The following is a 9,851-nucleotide window of genomic DNA, read 5'->3' as shown; positions in this document are numbered from 1 at the left end:
CCCGCTGTGTGGCCTCGGGTGGGACGCTGGCGGTCTCTGGGCCTCGTTTGCCATCCTATAGGGGAGAAGATGGCGCCCCCCCATTGATGGGATCTAAAATAAAATCCGGAAACTCCGCCTCCAAGGCCTGCAGGAGGAAGCCCCGCTTGGCCTGACCTCAGCCTGCGACCCTGAGCACGTTGCTGGGCCTCACAGGCCTTCTTGTTCCTCAAACTGCTTGGCTTGGTCCCACGTCCAGGCCTTCCCCTCTCTCTGGAACACCATCCCCAACTGCCTCAGGGTCAGCCCTGGCTTCTTGCTTGGGCATCAGGTGAGATGTTACGTCCTCAGCAAGGCCTGCCCTGATTCCCTCTCCAGGCAGCCTCTTGTGGTCTTCCTGGCACTTAGCATTGAGCTAAAGTCATCCTGTGTATTTCTTCAGGGATGGGCTGCCCCCAGTCCCACCCCATCACAGTGGACTGTGGGATTCCTGAGAGCAGGACTCTGCTTTGAAGTCCCCTGCCTGCCTGGAACCCAGCACAGAACATAGAGTAGCATGTAGTAGGTGCTCAATAGATACTTGTTGAATGAGTGAATTCAACACAGTGGGCAGGTGCCTGCTCTGTGTAGGCCCATGCTGGCCCGCCAGGGCTCTCTGGCCTTGATTGCAAAGCAAGTAATCAAATAGGAAAGCTTAACTTCAGCATGTGCAGCCAGTAAGTTCTCATTGCTAGGTGCTTCCTAGGCCACCCATGGCACAGGTGCTCTCTCCAGAGACACCTTCCACGGAGGCCAGGGGAGCCACAGACCACCCCGAACCTCAGCATTTCCCGCAGTCACTTCTGATTTTCTCCGTGTTCTTTGTTACACCTGGATTGATGATGGTTATCACGAATGTGGATGTCTGATGTTGGATTTTCTTCTCGTGAAATTTGGAGGTGACGAAGTTGGCTTTCTCCTTTTAATCATCACCTAAATGGCCTTAAATAAACAAAACGTAAATACTATTTAGACTAAGGCTATAAATGCTAGTCCAACAAACAGTCCTAAAAAATCACAATTAGGATGGAATCTATTTTTTCGTCTTGTCATTTAAATTATTACATGCACTTGTAGACTCAGAAAGGAAACAGCTTTCCTCCTAAAGTTATCATGCTGTTGTTGCCTCTCTTTAGATCATATTAACTGTCCATTTCTTTTCTTATTTATCTGTCTGAACCTTTTCATAATTGTTGCAGTATATAAGATCAACATTATAACAATATAAATTATTGAAGCATTTTGCTCTCACTACAGTAAAAGCTGTTGTGTTTACACCTCACCCCACTGAAACACTCCAGTGTGGGAAGCACAAAAGGAGATTTCACTCCTGGTTACATCTGGAAGCTTCCCTAGAAAGTATCCCACCTGCCAGGCTTGGCCTCGCATGAGGGAGTTGTGGTCCAGTTTCTTTGGAGAGGGGCAGGGTGGATTTCTCCCCACACTCCGGGAGCTGCTCACCTCCTATATGACTGTAGGGTGGCCCCAGGGGCAGAGTGTTGGCGGCTGAGGGACGGCGGGGAGAAGAACGAGAGGTGACACTGGTTAGGTGGCCCATTCCTGCTCTTGGGACTCAGACCAAGTGGGGAGGGTTCAGCGGCCACTCACCGTGTGACCACAGGCCAAGACCTTCCCCTCTCTGGGAAAGGGTCAGGGAACAAGGTCTTTAAGACCCCTTCTACTTCTGATATTTTATTCTGGGTGGGTGTTCCTTCAGACTTTTTATTTGGAAAAATGTCCAATGTACAGAGAAGTTGCAAGAATAGTACAATGAACTACCGGATTCACCAGCTGTTATCCTTTGACCTCTTTCTCCCTTCCTCCCTATCTATCTGTTTGCTCTGGCTGCACCATGGAGAGTTAGTTGCAGATATGTAGCCCTTCACCTCTACCCACTTCACCACACATCTCCCAAGAACAAGGCCATTCTCCTACATACCACTGTGCAAGTATCAAATTCAGGGAATTTAACATTGAAACAACACAGTTGTCTAATGCCCAGCCCACATTCCACTTGTCCCAGTTGTCCCATAATGTCCTTTCTAGCCATTATTTTTTGCGGTCCAGGCTGTAATCCCAGGTCAGGCATGGCCTTTACTTGGCCGGGTGTCTTTAGTCTCCTTTAGTCTGGAGACAGATTGGATCAAAGGGCAGGTGATGGGTCACCTGCCTGTTGGCGCCTGCCTGGTCTCCCTATTGTAAAGGTAACTTTTACTTTGATACCCTGTGAATGTCCTAATTCCCAACAAACTTTCACCCAATGCTTTTAGTTGATGATCATGTCTGAATCAATTATCACTGAGGTAGTTTAACTGGTTTACGAGGTACTTTGGGAAAAAACAAGCAAAAAAGGACCTTTGTCTTAATTATTCCTCAAGGCCCTTGGGTGAGCCAAAGAACAGAAACTCTCACAAGCCTGTTTGCCTTCTGGGTGCATTCGGTCAGCTGAGAATCCCCTACTCGACTCAGGTGTTTGATCCTTGGGAGAGGTTGGGAAACGGGGCAGAGAAACCATGAGTTTCATTTTACAGAGAAGGAAACTAGGCCCAGAGAGAGGAGAGAAGTGGGCAGCAGTGGAATAATTTCTCCCAAGGAGTCTCTGGGCTCCCGCCCCTTCCAGGTACCAGGGCAGAGGTTTGGAAAGGAGGCTTTCAGGCTGACTGCAGGGCAGAGTTTTCAGGGTCCAGGTTGGGGCTGTCCGACCCTTGCTATTCCCCCTGGTCCCTGTTACCTACGTAGGACCTAGGTTGCCAGATTTAGCAAATAAAAATGCAGGATGCCCAATTAGATTTGAATTTCAGATAAACAATGAGTCAGTTTTTTGGTATAAGTATGTCCAAGATATTGCACTTAAATGTAGCTATACTAAAAAATTAAACTAAAAGGGGACTTCCCTGGAGGTCCAGTAGTTAAGACTCTGTGCTTCCAACGCAGGGGGCGCAGGTTCGATCGCTGGTGCGGGAGCTAAGATCCCACATGCCACATGGCACAGCTGAAAAAAAAAAAAAAATTAAGCTAAAAAAAACCTCATGATGTTGTCCAGGGTGTTTGGACTGACATTAGGGTTGCCAGGTAAAATATAGAACACCCAGTTCAATTTTAATTTCAGGGAAACAATGAATAATTTTTTTGCTCGGATGTGGGGAATTAAAAAATGCATGGCACGTGTTATCAGATATAGGAAAGAAGGCAGGTAAAGTCAGTGGGGCCTTGAATGCTGGGATGAGCTCTCCTTCTGAGAGTAGCTGACAGCCTTGAAAGAAGGAACTTAAGTTTGGAGGCCCTTTGCCAGACAGTTCTAGAAAGTTCTCTTTGGCTATGGAGCATGGGCAGAGGGGAGCAAGACTAAAGGCCAGGGACCAGTCGGGGGAGACTGCAGTGGCTGGTGACATGCCATGAGGCTCAGGCCAGTGGTCGGGGGATGAAAGGAGCATTCAGGAGGCAGGACTGATGGGGCCTGAGGCCCACCAGCTGGTGTGAGTGGGCGGGAGGCTTCTGGCCTGGCATGGGAGGGGGCGGGGAAAGCCTGAGCAGCAATGGAGTCCAGTGTCTGGAGTTCAGCAGGGGCTGGGGCCGAGGAGGAGAGAGTGGCCCTGAGGCAGGGAAGGAGGGACACAGAGGTAGGGCAGTGTGATGGGCGGTGGAGTGACCTCCTAGGAGGCATTTCTGCCCAAATTACTCCCCCGTGACATTTCTGCTGTGGGAGGAGCTGGCTGGACCTCTGGGCCCTGGGAGGGGAGGGCTGGGTCTCCCCACTCCTGGAGGTGGAGGGGGGTGAGGAGCCCAACCAGACAGGCCACCTGCCCACCCCCTCTCATAGCTGAGTGTCAGGAGAGGCCAGTGAAATGATTTGTTGCAAGCTAATGTATTAACCCCCTCGGGCATTTACAATTTGAAGAGAGAGCTTGTTAAAAAAAAAAGAAAGAAAGAAAGAAGCAGCAGGGACTGGAATAGCTTTTTAGCCGGTGACTGAGGCATTACTGGTAGAAGCAGGAGGCACCTGCTCAGGCTGTGAACGGGCTTCAGCAGGGAGGGGGTGCTGGGACCGGAGGTCGGCTCCGGTGTCACCAAGCCTGTCCTGCGGAGGCCTTTCTGGAAGCCACAGTCTGCTCCGGTGCAATCTCTGTGCCAGCAGAGCTGGGAGGTTGATGAAACAGGAATGGGTGCCGCGCATGCGCTGTGTGGCAACCGCATCAGAGTTCTCCAGAAGTCTTCACAGCACAGTCCCAGCCTGCGGGATCCAAAACCCATGGAGCCAGTGGAGTCTGGCCCGCACCCCTGGACCAGCCGAGCCTGAGAGTGAGTCATCGCTTACCCAGGGCATCCTGTCTCCATCTCACAGCGGAGAGGCCGTGGCTCAGAAAGGGAAGGGCCTGGCCCAAAGTCACACAGCTGGTGAGGGTTGCGGCTGGAGTTTGAACCCAGTTCTACTTGCTTCTGAAACTCAGCTCTCCCCACGGCCACTTGCCCCCGGAATTAGGCATCTGTTTTCCTTTTCCTTGTTGGCCTGAGCCACCTTACAGAGAATGTCAGGGACTGACTCGGGGGTGAGGGGGTCTGTGTCACTGCCCCCATATCTTGCCTTCTCCAGACCATAGATTTTCAAATCTTGGCTCTTGCTGTGTGACCTTGGGCAAATTACTCCCCTTTCTGGGTCTCAGTTTTCTTGGCTGTAAAATGGAGGATCATCTAGAATCTAGTAGAATCCAATAGAGCAAAGGTTGCAAACTGTTGGCCAAAGGTCAGCATCCAGCCCTCGGAAGAGGCTGTTCTGGGTTTTGGCTTCATTTGAATCAGTTGCCAAGTTAGGATTTCTGGCTTCTTGTGACAAATCTGAGACTCTTGCTGTACCAGCTCCCAAAGGCAGGCCCTGCAGGTGCTGGGTTTGCAGCCTCTGGTGGAGCTGATTCTACGATCTTCCCAAGGTGCCCCCATAGAGTGTAATTTTCACACTCTTTGCTCCCTGGGAAGCAGGAGACGGGTTCTAGGTGTGGCTCTGCCCCCAACCAGCTGTCTGACCTTGGGCCAGCCATCATTCCTCTCCAGGTCACATCTATAAACAGGGGCAACACACCCATGTCAGAAGGCTGTGGTGAGGATGAATCGAGATGCCAGGTGTAAACCTGCTTTACAAAGCTGGATGTGTGGACAGGTGGATATTAGACCTAGCAGCACCATTACCTGAGTGTCTGTGGTATGCTGAGGGCCAGGCTGGGGAATCACAGATGAATGCGGCTCAGCCCCCAGAGACACACAGAAGCACCAAGCTGAAAACAGTGGGTCCAGGCCATTCACGTGTGAGTGAAATCAAGGGAGACCTCATCAAGGAGGTGACATTTGAGTTGCTACCACCCAATTCATTCATTCATTCCTCATATCTTTACTGAGCCCCTACTTTGTTCCAGGCACTATTCTAGATGCTGGGGGTATAGCAGTGAGAAAGACAGACAAAAATGCCTTTGAAAAGCTGACATTCTAGTGGGGGTGGTGGTGTGGAGAATAAACAAGAAACAATTTTTTAAAAACAGACATGTAACTTCGCTGAGAAAAGGAAAGGCAGAGCAGGGTCAGAGGGTACAAGTAGTAGTGGGAGTTGCTGTTTTATATACGGGCCAGGGAGGCCCGTGTGTTCCAGGAAGTAAGAGCAGCAAGTGCAAAGACTCTGAAGCAGGAGTATGCTTGGCTTCTTTTTTTTTTTAATTAATTAATTTATTATTATTATTTTTTTGGCTGCATTGGGTCTTCACTGCTGCGCATGGGCTTTCTCTAGTTACGGCGAGCAGGGGCTACTCTTCGTTGCGGTGCGTGGGCTTCTCACTGCAGTGGCTTCTCTTGTTGCGAAGCATGGGCTCTAGGCGCGTGGGCTTCAGTAGTTGTGGCATGCGGGCTTCAGTAGTTGTGGCTCACGGGTTCTAGAGCGCAGGCTCAGTAGTTGTGGTGCTCAGGCTTAGTTGCTCCGTGGCATGTGAGATCTTCCTGGACCAGGGCTCGAACCCATGTCCCCCACATTGGCAGGCGGATTCTTAACCACTGCACCACCAGGGAAGCCTGCTTGGCTTCTTTAAGAAGCAGCAATGATGTCAGTTTGTTCCATTACTGTGAGGCTAGCTTTTCTTTTTTTTTTTTAATTTTTATTTATTTATTTTTGGCTGTGTTGGGTCTTCGTTTCTGTGCAAGGGCTTTCTCTAGTTGCGGCGAGTGGGGGCCACTCTTCATCGCGGTGCACGGGCCTCTCACTGTTGCGGCCTCTCTTGCTGCGGAGCACAAGCTCCAAACGCGCAGGCTCAGTAGTTGTGGCTCACGGGCCTAGTTGCTCCGCGGCATGTGGGATCTTCCCAGACCAGGGCTCGAACCCGTGTCCCCTGCATTGGCAGGCAGATTCTCAACCACTGCGCCACCAGGGAAGCCCGTGAGGCTAGCTTTGACCACTTGGCCGAGCCATGTCTGCCAGGCTTCTCCCTGTAAAGGTCTTTTCCCTCTATTTAATAAGTCATCCATGGGATGGTCCTTTGAGACTGTGATTATATGATTTGACTTAATCCTCACAGCAACCCTAAAGCAGTTTTAAAACATATCTGTAAATTCTTTGATATCCCATCCATTGGGAGATGGGGGTCTGTGTCCCCTCCCCTTGAATCTGGGTTCTGTGACTTCTTGACCAATAGAAGCTCTGTGACATTGCCATTTTGGTGGGAGCCAGACCATAAGAAATTGGTGGCTTCCATTTCCTGTCTTTTGGGATGCTAGCTCTTGAAACCCAGCCACCATGCTATGAGGAAGCCCAAGCAGCCCATAGAGAGGCCCACGTGGAGAGGAGCCGAGGTCTCTGACCCTCAGCTTGGCTGAGCTCCCCAGCCAACAGCTGACACCAATTTGCTGGCCATGTGAGTATACCATCTTGGAAGTAGGTCCTCCAGCCCCCAGTTAAGCACCCCAGTTGACACCCTGTGGAGAGATGACCCACACCCCACAAGCCCTGCTCAAATTTCACATCCATAGGCAAATTAAAAGACTACTGTTTTGTTTTATACCACTAAGTTTTAGAGCGGTTGGTTACATGATAATAGTTGACTGGAGCAAACCTCATGAAGAAAGCCTCCCCATTTTACAGACGAGAAACTGAGGCAGAGAGGGTTGAAAAGTTTACCCAAGTTCTCACAGCCAGTTAGTGGGGGAACCAGCATTTGAAATCAGCTTCTTGATGTTATATTTTGGTGAACAGAGGTTTTTTTATTTTAACGAAGTCCAATTTACCCATATTTTCTTTATGATTAATATGTTTTGTGCAGATATACTATTTTGAAACTTTTTTTTCACATATGACTACGTAATCTCTTTTGATGTTAAACACATAATGGTGTTTGATAGTGGCCGGATGTTCTGTTACATGGGATGCTATCATTTATTTGACCAAGCTCCATTGATAGGTATTTAGTTCTTTCCTAACTTTTCACTGTGTTGAACAACACTGTGGGGAACACCTTGCACATATATCTCTGCATTGTTCCAATTATTTCATAAAAATAAGTGCTCAGACATGGAATTACTTGGGCAAAGAGTGAGCAAAGTTTTAAAGCTTCCTAGTAATATAGCCACACTGCCAGTGGGTACATTATGTAAGTGAGTATGGGTTTTCTGAGGCTGTCATAACAGATTACAACAAACTTACTGGCTTCAATAAACAGAAATTTATTCTCTCACAGTTCAGGAGCTCAGAAGTCTGAAATCAAGGTTGGTTCTCTCTGGAGGCCCTGAGGGAGAAACCTTTCTGTGCCTTTCTCCTAGCTTCTGGTGGTTGCCAGCAATCTTGGTGTTCCTTGGCTTGTGGCAGCGTAACTCCAATCTCTGCCTCTGTTTCCATATGGCCTTCTTCTCTCTGTGTCTGTGTCCTCTCCTCTTCTTCTTTATTTTTTAATATTTATTTATTTATTTGGCTGTGTCAGGTCTTAGTTGTGGCACTTGGGATCTTCGTTGGGGTGTGTGGGCTTCTCTAGGTGCAGCGCGTGGGCTTCTCTCTCTAGCTGTGGCGCACAGGCTCTCTAGTTGTGGCACGTGGGCTCCAGAGTGTGTGGGCTCAGTAGTTGCGGGGCACAGGCTTAGTTGCCCCATGGCATGTGGGATCTTAGTTCCCTGACCAGAGATGGAACCCATATCTCCTGCATTGGAAGGCGGATTCTTAACCACTGGACCACAAGGGAAGTCCCTCTCCTCTTCTTTTAAGGACACCAGCCACTGGATTTAGGGCCCCCTAAATCCAGGATGATTTAATCTTGAAATCTTTATATAATTGCATCTGTGAAGACCTTTTTCCAAGTAAGGTCACAGTCTGAGATTCCATGTGGAACCCACTACAACCCACTACAAACCTGGTCTTTCTTTGTTCCTTGGTTAGAAAGGTTGTTGGGGGTAGAAAGGATATCCCCAGGGCTTCCCTGGTGGCAGAGTGGTTAAGAATCCGCCTGCCAATGCAGGGGACATGGGTTCGATCCCTGGTCCGGGAAGATCCCACATGTTGCGGAGCAAGTAATGCTGTGCACCACAAATACTGAGCCTGCACTCTAGAGCCCATGAGTCACAACTACTGAGCCCGCGTGCCACAACTACTGAGCCCGCACCACTAGAGTCTGTGCTCCGCAACAAGAGAAGCCACCGCAACAAGAAGCCCGCGCACCGCAACGAAGAGTAGCCCCCGCTCGCTGCAACTAGAGAAAGCCTGTGCAGCAATGAAAACCCAATGCAGCCAAAAATAAATATAAATAAATAAATAAATACATACATTTTAAAAAAGAAAGAAAAAAAGGAAATGATATCCCCAACTTGAGCTCAAGCTAGGGCTCAGGCAGATCTGAGCAGATCTGGGCAGGTCTGGATGGAAGTCCCTGATGGTGATGGGGCAAGCCTGGCTGATAGCTGTTTGTGTGAGGGGCTGAGCAGCCCCCTGGGAGGGCAGCTACCTTGGGAGCAGGGAGCTGGGCACCTCGTACGACAGTACCTGCACTTCCTGAGCACCTCCCAGCACTGTCCAGGCACTTCCTCGGGTGCCATGTGAGGTGAGCTGGACCCCAAAACAAAGTTAACCACCAAGGGAAGGGGCAATTCTGAGTCTCTCTCATGGTGTCCATCACTGGCATTGGTCTCTGAGCCATCCCTGGGGCTGGGCTGCCTGCCATCTTGCCACTGCCCATGTGAAAACAAGAACCCGAGCAGGCCAGTGAAGGAAGGGCTGACCACTGCAGCCGGATCATTAAGGAAAGTCAGTGTGCAGGCTTCAGCAAGAAGGAAGCAAACCATACCTAGGTATTCTGATGAGCAGACTGAACGACTATGGGTACCACATGGGAGGGGTCAAGGGCCCGAGAAGGCGTAGGACCCAGAATGCTCCTGGTTGAAGAGCTGATGTTATTGAGGGCTTCCTATTGTAACTCATTCAATCCCCCAATAAGCTGAGGAAACTGAAGCACCGAGCTATTCAGTAACATGCCAAAGGCAACACACTAGTGAGTGCTGGAAGGGACTCAAAGCCAAGCTGGCTTGCTCCAGGGTCCATGTTCTTAACATGATCGCAACTGCCTGGGACAGAAACCTGATTCAAACCACCTGTGCAGGAAGAAGTTTACTGAAGGCCCCTGCCAGGACTCCCTGCCCCACTTCTTTGCCTCTTTTTGCCAACAACAGGTGTCTTCCCAGGGGGTGGACCTCCTGCCCCACAGCTGGGTCTGAGTAGAGAAATCCTAGAGAAGGACCTTGATTGGTCTGTTTTGGCACGTGCCCATCTTTGGACCAATGAGTGATGCCAAAGGGCTGGCACTCTCCAATTGGCCCAATTTGGGTCA

Source organism: Balaenoptera acutorostrata, chromosome 11 (genome assembly GCF_949987535.1).
Source record: "Balaenoptera acutorostrata chromosome 11, mBalAcu1.1, whole genome shotgun sequence".
Lineage (NCBI taxonomy): Eukaryota > Metazoa > Chordata > Mammalia > Artiodactyla > Balaenopteridae > Balaenoptera > Balaenoptera acutorostrata.
This window is presented reverse-complemented; position numbering follows the sequence as displayed.